At 53.8% G+C, this 16,391-nt stretch overlaps 1 protein-coding gene across 5 annotated transcripts in view; it reads left to right on the top strand.

Annotated features, from left to right (window-relative positions):
• Positions 1 to 16,391, top strand: part of DISP3 (dispatched RND transporter family member 3) — a 57,419-nt gene that overhangs the window by 12,491 nt on the left and 28,537 nt on the right. For 3 of the 5 annotated variants that reach the window (XM_081057351.1, XM_081057350.1, XM_081057347.1), the window contains exon 1: positions 951 to 1,340. The exons of the other annotated variants lie outside the window; for them this stretch is intronic. The gene's annotated coding sequence lies outside the window, so the exon portion shown is untranslated. Of the gene's footprint in view, positions 1 to 950; positions 1,341 to 16,391 lie in introns of those variants that run through there. 5 annotated transcript variants of the gene reach the window in all.

Raw genomic sequence — 16,391 nt, 5'->3', positions numbered from 1 at the left:
TCATGGGGACTGCACACCAGAGAGAGTGGCAACTCCACTCAGCACCTTGAAGTTAGAGGTGCCCCCAATTCAGTTTTCCTTTTTGAAAAAGAAGGGCTGGGGCAACTAACATGGGCTGAGCCCCTGTCTGTGGGTATGGAGCTTGGTGTTTCATTTTAGGATTCTCCTGTGTTCTTATTTCTCCCATAAGCTGGGACTTCCCGAGGACAGAGATTGTGTTTCACCAACTCTCTGTCTTCTCTGTTCCCCCCTCTGCACACACTCTGAGGATATATGATAAACGCTTGGCTCAGCCCTCACACAACAGTAGCAATGACCTCCCTTCTTTCTGGCTTCCATAAGTAAAAACCCTCGGTCGTGCAGCGGTGGGGGAAGGGGGGACTGGCCGCTGATCCTATGTAGAGGCAACCCCCCGCCTCTCCCTGAGTGTCACCAGTGACAATGACCTCTGAGCCCTGATGGAGAGAAATGGGCCAGGCACTGTCTGTGGCTCCCCAACTTCTTCTTGTGGCCTTCCGACCGGGCGTGTCAGGCAGTGTGCCAGAGCTGGAGGGACGTCTGGTCCCCAGGGAAGCTGGCACGGCTCTGGTCTCCGGTGCCAAAGAGGTGAATAGAGAAGAAGGGAGGAAAGGACGGTGCAGGAGCCTGGGCATGGCAGCTCCCTCCGGAGGAGATCCGAGGATGCCTTCGAATGTTCAGGAGGCTGGTGACCTGCCAGGGCTGGGTGGAGTGGGAGACGATCCTAGGAAACTTGGGGCCGGAGCCCAGCCAGGAAGGGCCCTTTGCAGAGGCGGAGACTGACCCCCAGGGGTCGCTGCCGGGCTTGCAGCCTCCGCCAGCCGGCAGTGGGAGTCCGACTGTACCACTGCGCGACTCCCGCAGGGGGAGCGGAGGCCGCGGCGGCACCTGGCGCTGGGCTCCGCAGACACCAGTGCGCGGCGGAACGCGGGCCCTCGCTGACAACTGACACAAGGCCAGGCAGCGCCGAAGCCGGAGGTGCCAGTGCTGGGGGTGGGGCGCGGCTCCAGAGCCTGCCCGGGGCACCCCCACATCCCGTGGTAGGAGCCGGGACCCAAACAAAGGCGGGCGGCGAATAAAAGGCGGTGGAGCCCAGCGCTCCGGGTTGAGCGCTAGGGACCGGGATCCTCACCGGGCTGTGCGCGGTCCGTGTGCTTTGGAGCGGAGCGGGGAACCCCGGCCTCCTGCAGCTCTGAGGAGCTTTTCCCTGCGACTCCCGCGAGGGGACGAGTCCTCACGGCCGGGTGGCTCCTGCCACCGGCCCCTTCGGCACGCCTCCCTTCCGCGCCCGCGGCTCAGCCAGCTCAGCTTGGCCAGCCGAGGTGAGTGCGACGGCCGCTGGGCGCCATCCGGGTCGGGGCTGGGGGATGTATCGCTCGGACGAGCAGGGCGAGTCCTCTGCGCCGCCCCCACCCTGGCCTGCGCGGGGTAGTGTGTGAAGTTGTCTCGCTCGCCAAGCCTGGGGTGCGGGCCTCGGAACCCACCACCCCAGGACAGCCGGCTGGCGGTGGGCAGAGCCCAGCGCTTGTCCCCACTGCGGGTCCCTAGCTCCGCACCAGCTCGCAGCGGGCCCCAGCAGCCTTGGTCTGCGCCGGCCGGTGTGATGTGCGGAAACCGCGAGGCTTCCGACCGCAGGTCCCTGCTCATCCCTGTGGGTGGATGACTGATTCCATAAAAGTTGAGCGTCGGTCTGAACCCGCCCCATCGGGCTCTTGGCCGGGCTAGAGCGAAGGGAGGGGGCTGGAAACGGTTAATGACCTCCTCTCCATCCGCTCCCTACCTTAGTGTACTTATTTCTCAGCGGGACATTTCCCGAGTCCTGGGGCCCAATTAACCTGGCCGCAGGTCCAGTGGGGTGCGCAGGAGCTCTTGGGCAGACCCGGCGTGCGATGGAAGACGAGCGCGAGAGAGTCCGCGGGCACTGCCGAGAATGCGAGTGAGGGTGGAGGTGGGGTGGGCAGTGGGGGTGCTGAGGATGGGGGAAGGTTCCTGGCGCGAGTGGCGCTGAGTCCCACGAGTCAACGCCGCCGCTGGGAGAACTTTTCCCAACTCCCCAGGGGCAGGGGCCCGCAGCTGGGCCAGGAAGGCGCCTCCTTGGAGGTTTCCTTTCTTGGGCCCCTCTCTGCTGTGGAAGCCGGCGCCAGCTCCCGGCAGTTCCTCCTGAGGCCAGGCGCAGAGCCCCTCCCCTCCATGCCCCAGGTCAGCACCGCGGACAGCGCTGGGGGGTGGCCTTGGAGACTCAAATCCCCGCGTGTACCCCACGGACCCACGCGCGCATTCACACAGTTCCACAGACCACCCACGAACAGTCAGATTCATAGTCCACCCACCCCAGACAGATTCATAGTCTACTCACGCAAATACACATCCACCCACCCTCCAGGCAATCCGCACACAGAGGGAAAACCCACACGCACGCGGACAAGCCCAGATCTTCCCACAAGCAGCAGTAATCAGGCAGCAGCTTTATTCCAGGTCTTGCTGTCTCCAGACACCTGAATAAGCCCCAAACTCCAGAGCTCACCGCAGGACGCCCTCAGGGGTACAGTGACGCGTAGAGCGGCTCAGGCTCTGTGCCCTCTCCTGCACACACACATATCTCCCCCACACTCACAGTCCTGCTCCTTGAGGGGAAGCAGAGGGTGGCAGAACAGACCCTCCCCCCACCCCAGTGCAGATCTGGACAGGAACCAGGACATTGGCCAAATGGAGGCAGGAGGCTCTGGCCCAGTGAAGCTGCGGGCAGAAGCCCAGCCTTACAGAATCTTGGGTTTAGGCTCAGAGTCCATTTTGCTGAGCTCACCACCCCACGCTTTCTTCAGACCTTACTCCAGACTAATCTACGACCAGGGTCTGTGTCCCTGTCTCTCTGCATCATTCTTTGCTTGCACTTTCTATATCTTTGTTTCCCTGCTCTGTTCTCCTCCCCCATGTTTATCTTTTGTGCACCCACACACACATCCTCTGTTTTTTGTTTTTGTTTTTTTGTCTTTTCCAATTCCTCCTTCCCAGTTAGTCGCCTTCACCCTCTCCCCAACTTCCCTTCAGTCAGTCCACGACCGTGTGGGTACAGCTGACCCTTAGGGGGAGCTGACTCCATTCTCCTGGCAGATTCTGCACCTCCACTCCTCTCTTTGTTAATCTGATGCCCCCCCTTTCCTCTCATGACTTTAGCAGCCTCTGCCTCCTCCCCAAGAAAATTCCCAGGGCCAGACGTGCCAGAGTCACCACAGTCTTTCCAAGGGGCCAGGATTCCTTGGTTCTGGAATCATAGTAAGTGAGTCCATCCCCACTTCCCTGTGGATTTGGCTTTTTGATGGTTCTGGTACCCGTGCCCTGGCTTGCCCTTTGACACCTCTACTGCTGTTGCCCTTAAAATCCAGAAACCAGCTTGAAGGAGGAATTGTCTCCGCATGATGTGATGGAAGACGCACTGGAGTACAAGTAGGGAGAGCGGGGTCCCAGTCTCAGCTTGGCCACAGACCAACTGTGCTTGGGCAAATTCCCTTCTCTGAGCCTCGGGCTTCTCATCTGTACAGGGACAGGGCTGGCTGAGGTACCTTCAGGGTCTCTTCTTGGCCTTAATGCGAACGTTGACTCATGAGTCTCTTGAGTGTGGGTGTGACTGAAAATCGTCGTTCCAACCCTAAGGTTATGGTACCTTTCCCTTCCTCAGAGCACTCACCACTGGTGAAGTCTTCCTGGCCCCTGATCAAGGGGTGTTCTGATGATTTCCTTTATAGGATCAGAGATGTCAAGTAATTTTCTTGAGGTTACACCGCTGAAATGCAGTCTCCCTTGGGACAGGCATTGATTCTACTTTCAGCATATCGTCTCCATGAACGGTTCTGCTGGTGGATGCTTGGTGAATGAATGAATGAGTAGGGACTTCAGCCTGGATCTCTAGAGCCTTGGGATCTAGAGCCTTGGGATCATGCTTTAAGCCCTTTTCTCTGATAATTTAGACGGGTTTCCCTTGTCTCCCCATCTCCCCTTCCACTCCCCTGGTCAAAGGCAGATAGAGTTGTCTAAGACCCTTCCTCCCTTACGGCCAACTCTGGGCTGATTGTAAATGACCACAAAGAAGCTTTAGAGGCCCTGCCTCGTGGGTAGGGCTTGGGAAACAGCCCCAAATCCCTGAGACTCGACCAGGTAGGCTGTCCATGGGCAGCTGGCCAGTTGTCACTACCATTTGGCTAAGCAGCCACTTCCCAAAGCCTCATGAGCTGGGTACTGCAAAAATCAGCTTTACGGATGAGCAAAATGAGATGCTGAAACATGAGGTGATTTCCTGAAGGGCAAACAGCCAGCCCACTGTCAGTCATAAAAATAAGCTCCCTGAAATGGCAGTGGTGGTGGCAGCCGTGGTTGATAGCATTATTCGTGTTGATAATGATGGTAGCATAATCGTAATTGTTCAATGATTGGCCTCTTTGGTTCTCTTCCCCCTTTTGAAATTGTTTCCCCACATGAACCTCTTGTACTCCTTCCTCCACCCGAATGTGGAGAAACCAAGGGCTGGGACAGTGAGATGGGGGTGTCCGATTGTTGGTCAGTCCCAGCTGAGGAAGAGGGCTTGTCATTTGAAATCCTCCGCCTTCTACCCACCCTCCCCCACCCCAGTGCATCTCCTGCCGGAGGGGCCAGGAGCAGTGTCAAAGTCTGTCAAAACACCCTTCCAAGCTGATTTCCAAACGCAAAGCCCAGGGAAAGTAAATAAAGAGAGCAGTGTCTGCCCTAAATAGAAACATGTATCAACTCACAAATATGCATGTTTTCCAAAAGTCGCATTTCACGGCAGACAGTGTGGCTCATGCTCCAGCTGTTCAACAAAGGCTGGAGGCTCCCACGCTGCTGGGACTGGTCCAGGGAAGGTGACAGAGCCTCCCCCGGTGAGCTCACGCCCTGCTTGGCCACCTGAAGGCCAGCCAGCCACGCTCTGGCTCCTTACCCACTGGAAGGTACGAGAAGGGGAGGACTCTTTAAGTACTACGTGTCTGTGTGATGGTCAGAGCTCTTTGGAAATGGGCACTAGACAAGGCTGATGGCCTCTGATCCTCGGCCTTACAATGCGAGCAGCAGGTTGACAGTGACAATACTGATGATAACAGCTGCATTTGTTGAGTACCTAGTATGTGCTATATGCTGAACATGTAATGTACTAGCTCACTTAACCTTGCAACCATCACATGGCATAGGGACTGATATCCTGATGTAATATGTGGGAAAACCAAGGTCCAGAGAAGTGGAGGCTTGCCCAAGGCCATGCAGCTAGAAGAGACCAAGCTGGGATCAGATTTCGATCTGAATGAAACAAGAGCCCCTATTTTGCCCAGTACTCTGCATGATTTCTGGTATTCGTTCAATGATTTGTGTGTGTGTGAAGAAACCCATTTACATGATGGTTCTCCAAAAAATGTAAATTCCTCTGCCACATGGGTCAGGGGTGAAGGGGCAGTACTGTCGCCTGAGTTTAGCTCTGGCCACCTCTCAGTGGCCCAGGATGGGTAACTGAGGCTTCTGGGCTAGGCCTGAGTCTGCATCCGAGGCTCTGTTTCCAGCCATGAGAACCTGAACCTGTGTGTCTAGTGGGTGGGCTCAGGTGGGAGCCCTACTGTAGTCTTGGACTATGAAAGGTAATGTAACTCCTGAAGAGGTCCGGGCTACGCAGGCCTCTGCAGATGGGGAAGTGACTTCGGAGAGGGCAGATGAATTGCCCAGCATCATATAGCACGTGGGCGGCAGAACCTGAAGCTCATAATCCCAGACTGGCACGCCATGAAGCCGGGCTAGCCTCCCTGAGTGTGTGAGAAGCGTCCAAGTGCCCCAGGGAAGGGGGTTGAACCAATACAGGCAATAAACCTAACACTTCCTGCCAAGCGCAGAAGGAGAATGCAGCTGGGTTTCACTGCCCAGGTCCTGTCTTCCCCATCCCCTCAACATCACGCCTGAGCCTGGTGACCTGCCCCAGGTCCCCACCTCGTCATCATCGTGAATGACACCAGCAAACACAGAACACGTGCCATGTGCTGGGCACTGCGCTAAATGCTTTACTTAGATTAATTGATGTGCTCCCCACAATAGCCCTAAGGTGTTCTTAGTTCACTTCACAATGGAGGGAGCTGAGACTAGAGAGTTGTCTCGCCTGCCTAAGGTCACACAGCTAATAAAGAGGCAGGTAGGGCCCTGCAGAGCCCCCACTGGCAGGTTTCCTCTGGGGGCGCAGGGTTTGGAAGCAAAGCCAAGGGAAGAAGAAGCTGATGGACAGCAGCAGGCTATTCATATTCCACCTCTGGGCCTTGTCACTCTTGCTGGCATTTGTGTTGGCAGAAGCTGTGTCTCTGCCAAAACCTAGAAAGACGAAACCCAGCGTAGGGTCCTGGGACCAGCCCCTGGGGAACATAGGGTCTGGGTATTTCTCCCTGGATTCAGGGGAGAGACCCTACGAGGCGTGCAGAACCCCAGGCATGCCCTTGACTCTGGCTTCCGGTCCCCACCTTTTTTCCTCCCTCTGAGGGAACCGGACTGGGAACCTGGGCAAAGGTCCATTTGGGTGGCAGATGAGGGCTTATTGTATGCGGTGAGCGTGACCATTGGGAACGAGGAGGTGGTAGAGATGATGGGAAAGACTGGCTTGGATTTAGATGCCAGCAGGAGCCATACAAGTCCCTCAGAGGAGACCCTCTTTGGAACCACGGGGCGATGTCCCAGGAGACAATGTTCAGAAGCTTAAACCTCCTTTACCAAAAAAAAAAAAAAAAAAGCATTCTCCTTAATCCCCCATCCCAAGTGTCTGCCTGAGCAGCCCCACTGTGTGCCAAGCACTAGACATATGTACAGAAGTGGGACAGCGTCCGTCGCTGTCCTTGTAGAGCTCACCAGAGTCTCCCATCCCTGCCCAGAGAAGAGGTGAGGGATGATAAGTGATGACTCACCAAGGTCTCCCACCGGAAGTAGACCCAGGTGTCCACGGTGACTCAGAGGACGTGATCCAGGCAAAGGGTCATTTCAGGGGCAGGAGGACCGTTCCCCATGGGTGGTACCTGCAGTACACCTGGGAGTTCGGCCCAGCTCGATGTGTTGGTAGGAGAGGGTGCAGTGGGGAAGGCTCCTTCCTGCCCAGACATCTGCCTGAGGTCTCCGACACACAGACTCACACCTGCACGATGCAGCCTTTGCCAAACCTTGTTAATAAAGGAGATATGGCCGCCAGCTGGAAGCCACTCCTGCCGTGAAGGAGAATGTGGTGATCTTGTCTCTGGGGAAGGCAGCTTAAATGGGACTCAGAGTTGGGACAGTTGTGGCTAATGGGCGTACCCCCCACCCCCACTTCATGGGCCCTTGCACTGTCCTGAAGGATTTGTCACATTCTTAACCGAGAGCGTTCTGCAGGGTGATCACCTGATGATAACGATGATTAGAATAATGGCCACCATATTTGGAACGTTTACTACCTGCCAGGCACTGCGCTTGGAGCTTTATAGGTATTATCATTCCATCCTCATACCAGTCCTAGGAGAGAGTTGGCATTATTATTCCATTTTAAGGGTGAGAAGCTGAAGCACAGAGAGACTGAGCCGCTTGCTAGTAAGCAGTGGAGACAGGACTCAGACCCCGGCAAGCTGGCCCCAGAGGCTGGAAGCACAGCCACCACACGGCGATTGAGGCTCACACTTTGGCCTTTATATTAACTTGATTTGGGTCTTTAAGGATGAGCATGATTGACACCCAAATACCTTTCGGATCCTTCAGTAACCTGAGTAATTCGTATGGATGGACTCAAGCTGCGTCCCAGTTGACAGGGTAATGTGGGTTGACCGTTTGTTTCTTGACCGCCAAGCAACCGAGCAGATCCCTTTTCCGATGTCCAGATGTGGGCAACATCTGGCAGACTGGCAGGACTTTTCTGGCTTGCATCCAGATGTTCCCTCTTTTCACTCCGTGTAGACACAGCTGGGACTTACATCCCTCTGGACATGTTTGTATGGGGGAAATTTCTGGTTGAAAAGGATCCACTTTCAACCAGAAAGTGGTTACTTTTAAAGCATCATCTTGTGACTTCACAAAAGTAGGATGGCAGTTTTGGTTCCTCTGTGTAATCCAGGCCTGAGAGACATTAGACTAAGCTCGAGAAAAATCAGTAGCTTTGGGAAAATGTCAGCAGCAGACGGAGAAATTCCCTCCTTCCCTTCTTCAGCCAGGGAAGCTGGGACGAGGCTGGCTGGTGAAAAGCACTGCAGGCAAGTAGCTGTTGCAAGTTCCCTGCAAGGGTTCCTGACTTTCCTACCCTATCTTCTAGTGGATTTGATCAGATGCCAGAGTAGCAGAGCCAGGAATCTTGGTGAACAGGGACATGTCAGCCAAGAGACATTCTTGGGCACTCATGAGCATGAGAATGGATCTGGGATGAGAAGGTTCACAGAGCCTTCAAGAGGAAAGGAGTTCAAGACATCACAAAGTTAAGATAATGGTGATTGAACAGAAAGTCCTTATTTTATATAGCAAGCGCCAACGAGTGAATGAATGAAGACTATGAATGAATGAATGAATAAGTGAATGAGTGAATTGGTAAGTGTATGAATAGGTGAATGGGGCTGATGGACTTCGACAGCGAAGGCCTTGATTTGGTGGGTCCTGAGCTGACTGCAAGTACTGACGAAGGGAAGGGGCCTGTTCTTGTTCCCTGGGACACCCTGAAGCTCAGGATCAGGCAGAGATAGGCTGAACCACTGAAACTTGCCTCTCACTGCCCACCCCACCCCAGCCCGTTCTGCTGGGCCCTGTGGTCCCGGTCCCCCTCTGGGTCCTGGCCATGGCGGGATTGGAATCCGTGCAGCTGCAAAGCTGATGGAGGCTGCAGCCCCCCACCCCCTGAGAAACCTGCAACCCACTTCACCTTCCTAGCCGCTTCTCTAGCCCTAAGTCACTGCATCTTCCCTCTTGTCACACTTCTGTGTCTGATATTTTGAGGACTCCAAATAATGGATCTGGGAAGTTACCTGAAAGCTCATTGAATCCAGCCCTCCCTTTTGACAGAAGGGTAAACTGAGATCCATGGAGGAGAAAGGACTTGCCCAAGGTTGCAAGCAAATGGGAGACAGAACCCCCATTGCTGTGGAAGGATTAGGGGAGTTCCCACTAGACTTAGGATAACATTGCTCCATTGAGCAGGTAGGACAGGAGAGGCCTGGGATTCTTGAGCTCAGATAGCTTCATTGGGTCTCTCCTGGCCTCTGGGGCCAAGGGTAGCAGTTCTTAGTTCCTGGGGTCCTGACTCCCCCAAGCATTTTATGAGAAAGGCAACAGAGTTGGGGGTGGTACTTAGGGATCTGCTCTCTATCCTGGGCCCTCTGCTCCAGCTGCTCAGCACTGACCCTCAACTCCAGTATCTAGGCAGCTGCACCATCATGGAGGATGGGCTGAGGCTGAGGGCCGGTGTTAGACATGCCCGCGCCCAACAGGGGCCTCTATGCTGACCCCAGGTGCTGAGGGGTCCTGACCGCACCTCCTGGATTGACGCCCACTTCCCACTATACACCTGAGCTGTCAATCAGCAGTATAGCCAGTGACCTGTGCAGGTACTACCTGGTGCGTCTCTACCTGGACAGCCAAGATGGTGAAATTGGATGTCAGTCCCTGATGCTTCTTCTCTCTTCCCTTCCCTGGAGCCTGCCACACAGCGAGGGCTGTGCCTAGACTGTGGCCAGAATGACTCTGGGGCCGGGGGGGCGGGGGGGAGAGAAAGAGAGAGAGAGAGAGAGAGAAAAAGAGAGAGAGAGAGAGCATGTGTTCAGGGGTTAAGAGGGCTGGCTCTAGAACTCTGGGAGATTTCAAGCATGTAAGACTCAAAATCTAAGTGAGAAGAGTACTGAGCTTATCAGAAATCAGGTTCAAATAAATCCCTTGACTTGTCTTAGCTTCAGTTTTCTTTTTGCAAATTGGAAATAATTCCTGAGGCCAGAGAGCCTATGCAGACGTGATCCTACGAGCTGTAAGGTGCTGCACAGATGCAGTGTCATTCAGTCTTCCATCAGGAGAGGACAGGGGACAGGAAGAGAAATGGCTCTGGTTTGGGATCACAAGGGCCTGAGCAGGCTCCAGCATCTCCTTGCCGTGCTTCTTTCAAAGTGCTGGCCTCTGTGGCCCTCCACAATCTCAGGCAGCAGAGGTCGGGGAGCCCCGGGTTCTCAGCTCTAAGGCTTCTCACTTTCTTTCCAGGAGATGAGGCTGAGGGTACAGCCCTTTCCCAAGTCTCCATCCCAGATCAGTCATGGTGGCCCCTTGTGGGGCTTAAGCACTTTGCATTATGTGCCTTTCTATGGTTTAGCTTCCCATTTACCATCAGGCTTCTCCTTCTGGGACCAAGGAGAGTTCCTGCGATATCCCTGCACCCCTAGCTGGGGTTTGGTGTGGTGGGGAGAGAAAGGATAACTTTCCCCTGAGCTAAGAACTGACAGACAGGTGGCCACCTGCTGTGTCGCAGCAAAGCTGATGGCATCCAGCACAGGCTGTTCAGCGGTTCCTGCTGTGACAGCAGGACTCACCCTGTGTGCCCCCCACCCCGTCATATAATAGCTTATGAATAGGGGTGAAAAGCAACCCACTATAGAGAGCATCTCTCCCCAGCTGGGAGACCATCCATCCAGAGATGTTAAATGACTTGCTCTGGGTCACACAGCAGGCCAGTGGCAGGGCAGGTCCCTACTCTCAGCTGCCGGGGCCACTTATGCTGCCCCAGGAACCCATCTTCCGCCTCCTCCCATGCCCTGAGCTTGAGCTCCCAGGAGTAGCTGGCTGGAGCCATAGATGCAGAGATGCCCTGGGAATTGTTTTACATATTTGTTAATCGGGTCTCAGAGAGAGACAAGGGCCCCGAGCTCATCAACCAGGAAAGAATCCAATTTGGCTTTTATGGCCACGGTTAGTGGTCTTATTTTGTGAGGATCTTTTTATTTTTTTATTAGCACAGCAAGCTAGGAGCTGGGGAGCTGACTGGCTGCTAGGCCCAGAGTGTCTTCCTGGACCCCACTGAACTCTAGGCAGCAGCCAGGACTTGGGCCTGGGGGTGGGGCAGAGGTGGTAGGAGGCTGCAGCCTGGACAGGTTGGTGAAGGAAGGCACTGAAGGGTTTCAGGAACCTTCTGATCCTTCAGGCAAGGGGTGTTTGGGGGCCTGGTTATATTTTACAGGTTCTGTAAGCGTTGCTGGTTTTATGAAGCTTTTATTGCTTTTTCCTCAGAAAGGCAAGGCTATTTGGTGGGTGCCAGGAGCCAGGCCTGATGGGTCTGGGCTGTGTGGTCTGAGTTGTGCAGGTGGAAAGGAGTGGGGAGGAAGGGGCAAAAGTTGGTCAGTTGGGGTGGAATTCCTCTTGTCAGTAGAGCACGGTAGCTAAAAGGATGGGCTGCGACTCCAGTCTGCAGAGGCTCAGATCCCAGCCCCATTCCTGCAAGCTGCCTTGTAGAGCTGAGGCTAGAACAGAGGTGACATAAATAAGTAAAGTGCCTAGTGCTGGAAACACAGCAGTGCTCGGTAGATGGGCAGCTCCTCACCCAAGCCCGTCGCGTGGGGCCTGGCAGATAGTGAGCCCGTGGCCGTCTATTTCCTTTTGCTGCCTGGCCCCACCAGGAGGAGCTGGTTGGCAGATCTGGGTGGTCTGTTTATGTCCCCCTCTTGGACAAAAGGTCCTATTCCTGGCCCAAATGCCATCATTTCTTCCTCCCCATGCTGGAGGAAGAGGCACTTTGAGGAGTGAGGCCTGGACAGAGACCCAGGAGGCTGAGTCCATCCCCAGGACCAGGAGATGGGGTACCTGCGGAGAGGCAAGTGTGAGCCCCAGTCGGGAAGGCCGAAGTCTAGCTCACGTGCTGGAGGAAGTCACTGGGAACTCGGCAGAATGGTCCTGGACCACTGGGGAGGTGGTCTAAATACAGATTCCTGGGCCCCGCCCCCGAGCCCCTGAGTCTGATTGGCTGTGTCTGGTATGTGGCCCTAGAGTTTGCATTTTAACAAGTACACCTGGTGACTGGTCCACATTCAAGTCTGAAGAGCCATGTGGTAGAGAATGACAGTCAGCTCCGGCCTACTTGCAGACCTGCCACAAGCCCGGGCCAGATTTGGGTCTCTTCCCATCTGTGAAGTTCCTAACGATCATGTGGGCTGCTATGACTCAGCAAGTGGGGTGTCACTACCCCCATGTTACAAATGAGGAAACAGACTTGCCCAGTGGACCCAGCTAGTGGCAGAGCCAGGGTTTGAACCCAGGTCTATCTGATGGCAAAAAATCCAGGCTTAGCTCCCTCTCCCCCTCAGAAACAATCCGGCCCTGGCGCTCTCAGTACCTGCTGTCCTCTTAGTGTTGGGGGACCAGTTCTGGTTCCCTGAGCCCACTAGACAGAGAATACACGGAACAGGGCAAAGTGACAATGGCTGTCGTGACCACTGAGGTTGCGTTCCTCTGGTGTTGGCTGGGACGGTTCCCGGGGGGTTTCTCGACCAGAGCAAAGCTTGTTTGCCTGATATATATGGAGCTGTTGGGCTTCCGAGTCGGTGCCCACAGTTTCCTCACCCGCTGTCAGCCCGGGGAGGCATTCCTGCAGCCTGCCCTCCTCTGAGAAATGGGGAGGCTAGGCAGGCTTACCACAGAACTCCCACCTAACACCCTCCCCTCTCCACCCCACCCCCCCGGGTTCCCAGTAAATAAGCCCAGATTTTCTTTGCTGGGGAAGAATGGTCATGTGTGTCCCTCTGCATTTCCTGCCCTCTGCCGGCACATGTAGTGCCCCCAGGAAGGTATTCCTTAGGGGGCAGCAAGTCTGATGGGAGGAGGTGCAGGTGCCTACCTTAGCTGCAGCCACAAAGCCAGGTTTCCTCGGAGCTGGGGAGGGGCACGGGGGTAGTAGGGTTAGGATTTTCTTGCTGAGGGAAGGACTCAGACATATGCTGCCAGTCACCCAGCCACGCCCCTTCCTCTACTGGGCATTTCCTGGCTCTGTTGCCATTTTCCTTTGAGATTCTGAGTAGGACTTGGGGCCTCTTGGGAGAAAACTCTAGGAGGTTCCTAGGACCCAGCTGCTAGGAAGGGGCTCCCTGTTTCACCCCCACTTTCCCTCTGAGATGCTTTATACCCCATTTAATTGGTCAGGGTTCTCCATTGAAACAGAACCAATAGGATGTATAAAGATGAGATAGATAGATAGGTAGATAGATAGATAAAAGGCACTGGCTCACGTGATTGTGGAGGCTGAGATGTCCAAGCTCTACAGTTGGCAAGTTGGAGACCCAGGAGAGCTAATGTGTAAGTTTCTGTTGGGAAGCCCGCAAGGACCCAGGAAGAGCCAATGTTTCAATCTGAGTCTGAAGGCTGGAAAAGACCAGTGTCTCAGCTCCAGTGGTCAGCAGCAAGCTCTTACTCAGCCTTTTAATTCTATTCAGGTCTTCAATTGATTGGATGAGGCCCACCCACATTAGGGAGGGCAAGCTGCTTTACTCAGTCTGCACACCCAGAATCGTGTTTGGTCAAATGTCTGGGCACTCCTGGTCCAGTCAAGCTGATACGTGAAATTAACCATCACACCCACGCTCCCACTGAAGGGAAGGCAGACTCCTGAAATTGGTGGAGACTTCCTTTGCACCTTACTCTCATCTACTGAAAGCAGAATTACCGAGACTTGAGTGATTTCAGTTCTTATGGGCTTGCAGGCTTGCGAAAGAGCAGTAGGTTTCTTCAATGAGTATTGACTGACATCTCAGCTTTCAGGGAACTCAAGGGCTGTTTGGAATGGTGAAAAGAACGTATTAGGCTTTGGGATCTGTAGGCCTGAGATTCAAATGCTAGTTCCACTCCTATTCGCTGTGTGATCACAAGGGAGTCCATTAACCTCTCTGATTGTTTATTCCTCTGTAAAATGGGGTTGCTCACAATGCTCCCTTGCAGGACTGATGTGAGTTGAAGAGAGACTGGATAGGGTACTTGCACATGGTAGACACACAGCTAATTTTTACATTATGATTCTCTTCATGAGGTTCTGCACTGAGTGATTGGAGCTTTTGCCTCATTTTCACCACCATGTCTCCAATGCTTCTGTAAGCTTCCTGACCTGAGATGGAGTGCCCAGGTCTCCAAGAAGAACTTGGGATTCTGTCTGGTAGGCACAGAACCAGGGCATCTGAGGGATGGCATACTCTCAGAAGATGGGGTATTAGGACTTAGGACAGTGAGACCTAGGAGGGACAGAGCCCCCTTCTTTCCACTCCTGCCTTCTCTGCTTCGGTTAAGCTGAATTCACCAAAGGAGTGGGCAGACACATAACCAGGAAGCAGAAGACACAGTGTTCCCACTTCCGCATGTTAGGGGTAAAGCTATTCAACTCAAAATATGTCATTTCCAACTTCTGCCCAAACCTCTCAGCCCCAGGGTAGGAGAGTCAGACACCCCAAGATGTTTCCAAGGAGCAAAGCTGAACCGGGGAGGCAAAAACACCCCAAGACAGGAAGAAAAGCTGATTCGCTCCTAATTGCCATTAAATTGTATATATATACATAGACGTATTTTAAGTCGAATCTGCATGTCTAATGTGATTTCTTTGATTACATTTTAATAGTCTAGCTGGGATGGAGGAATGAAGAAGGAAGGGTGCTGTCACCCTTCGACAGGAGAGAAGTTGTAAACAGGGCTGCAGGCAGACTGGTCTGGAGAAGGAGGCCCCAGTGTGAAGCTGGGCGGGTCTCTGAGGCAGCACCACCTCCTACCAAAGCCCCATCCTGTCCAGATGGGCAAGTCCATCTGGCTGGTGACTTCTCCCTTAGACCTTAAAAATAGCTGCCCTATTTTGGCTCTTTGGGTCCACATATCATCTCCAGGTCTGCTGGTTCCCTGGGGCTGCCAAAACTTCCTCCCAGACTCCCATGATGGAACAGATGGAACACTCCTTTGAGCCAAGAGTCCTGGCTCTGCCACTGAAATATGACCTTGAGTAAGTCCCTTCTCCTTGCGGGGTCTCAGTTTCCCCATCTGTAAAATGAAGGAGTTGGACTCGATGCGCTCTGGTGTCTCTTCTGGGTCCGATGGCCGTGACCTGCGTCCTACTCATTTTAAAGACCCCCCTCTGCATCTCAGGGGAACAGGAGATTTCATACTTATGCACGTGCTGGTCATTTGCCAACTTCCTCTCTCCCAAGTCCTTCTGCTTTCTAACTAGGATCTCTCCTGCTGCAACCGGAGCCAACTCTCCTTGTTGTCACTCCTGGGAGGACAGAACCCTCCTCCTGTGCCTATTCTAGGAACCCCTCAAAGACTTGAAGGCTGTTAGCAAAATCCCTTCCACACACATACACACACATTCTATTTTTAAATAGCATTCATTTCTGATTCTAAAAGTAAGACTACCTGATCATTGTAGAAAAATTGGAAATAGACAAGTATAAAAGAGGGAATAAAAATCATCCACAAATCCCAGCGATAACCACTGTTAATGGTTTTTTTTAAAAATGTGCATACATGTGGACTTATATGTGGCTTATCTGTTATAAAATTAGTGTTATGCTGTAAATATAGCTTTGAGTTGCCCCAAGCCTGGCCCATGAAACTGGGCCAGGTTCTTCCTTCCGAGGCTCTCCAGGGTCTGCTGTTCCCTTTCAGGCAGGCGCCCCACTTGCTTTTCCCAAGAGGAGGGTACCTTGTTCCATGGATGTGTGCATGGGTGCCTGGGAGGTCCAGAGTTTAACTTCGACCACATCTGAATGTGTATGTGACAGAGACAGAGGGACAGAGAGCGAGAGAGCACACGTGTTAGTCACTGAGCATGAGCATATGCCACGGGCCCACCCTAATGGGAGATCATTTTCTTTGTCCTACTTCAGGCTCTTTGTCTGAGCCAATGACAGAAACCAGAGGGGCCACCCTTAGCTTCTTTCCATGGAGCAGCTGGAGCTCCTTGATAAGCTAATCAATTCCCATCGTTTGAGAAAGGAAAACAAATTTGCAATTTGCTGCCCGTCTGTCCTGTGGGGGCCTGAGGAGGTGGATGACAGCTGAGGCCTCTGAGTGAGACCCCACCCACCAGCGGGCCTCACTCAGCTTGGTGGGTCTCTCAGAGGGCATCCACCCTCCTTGGTCTGCAAACTGGGCTTCTTGGAGATTCTGGAGGTGTCACAGCTGAAGGGACCTGGGCTTTTCCCATCCTACTGCTGGAGGGAGAGACAGGGCCCCAAGAGGGGACAGGACATGGGCAGGGCCACACAGAAAGTTGAAGGATATGGAGCCATGTCACTTGACCACCCCCAGTCGTGTGTGATGGCCCATGTGGCAGCTTATCTTTTCAAGGGTGAGCTGAGAAGGCAGGCATGGGGGTGGGGAGGGAGAGTAGCCTGAGAGAC

The sequence above is a fragment of the Rhinolophus hipposideros genome (genome assembly GCF_964194185.1).
Source record: "Rhinolophus hipposideros genome assembly, chromosome: 8".
Taxonomy (NCBI): domain Eukaryota; kingdom Metazoa; phylum Chordata; class Mammalia; order Chiroptera; family Rhinolophidae; genus Rhinolophus; species Rhinolophus hipposideros.
The sequence above is the reverse complement of the archived record's forward strand: the minus strand, read 5'-3'. Positions and strand labels throughout refer to the sequence as shown.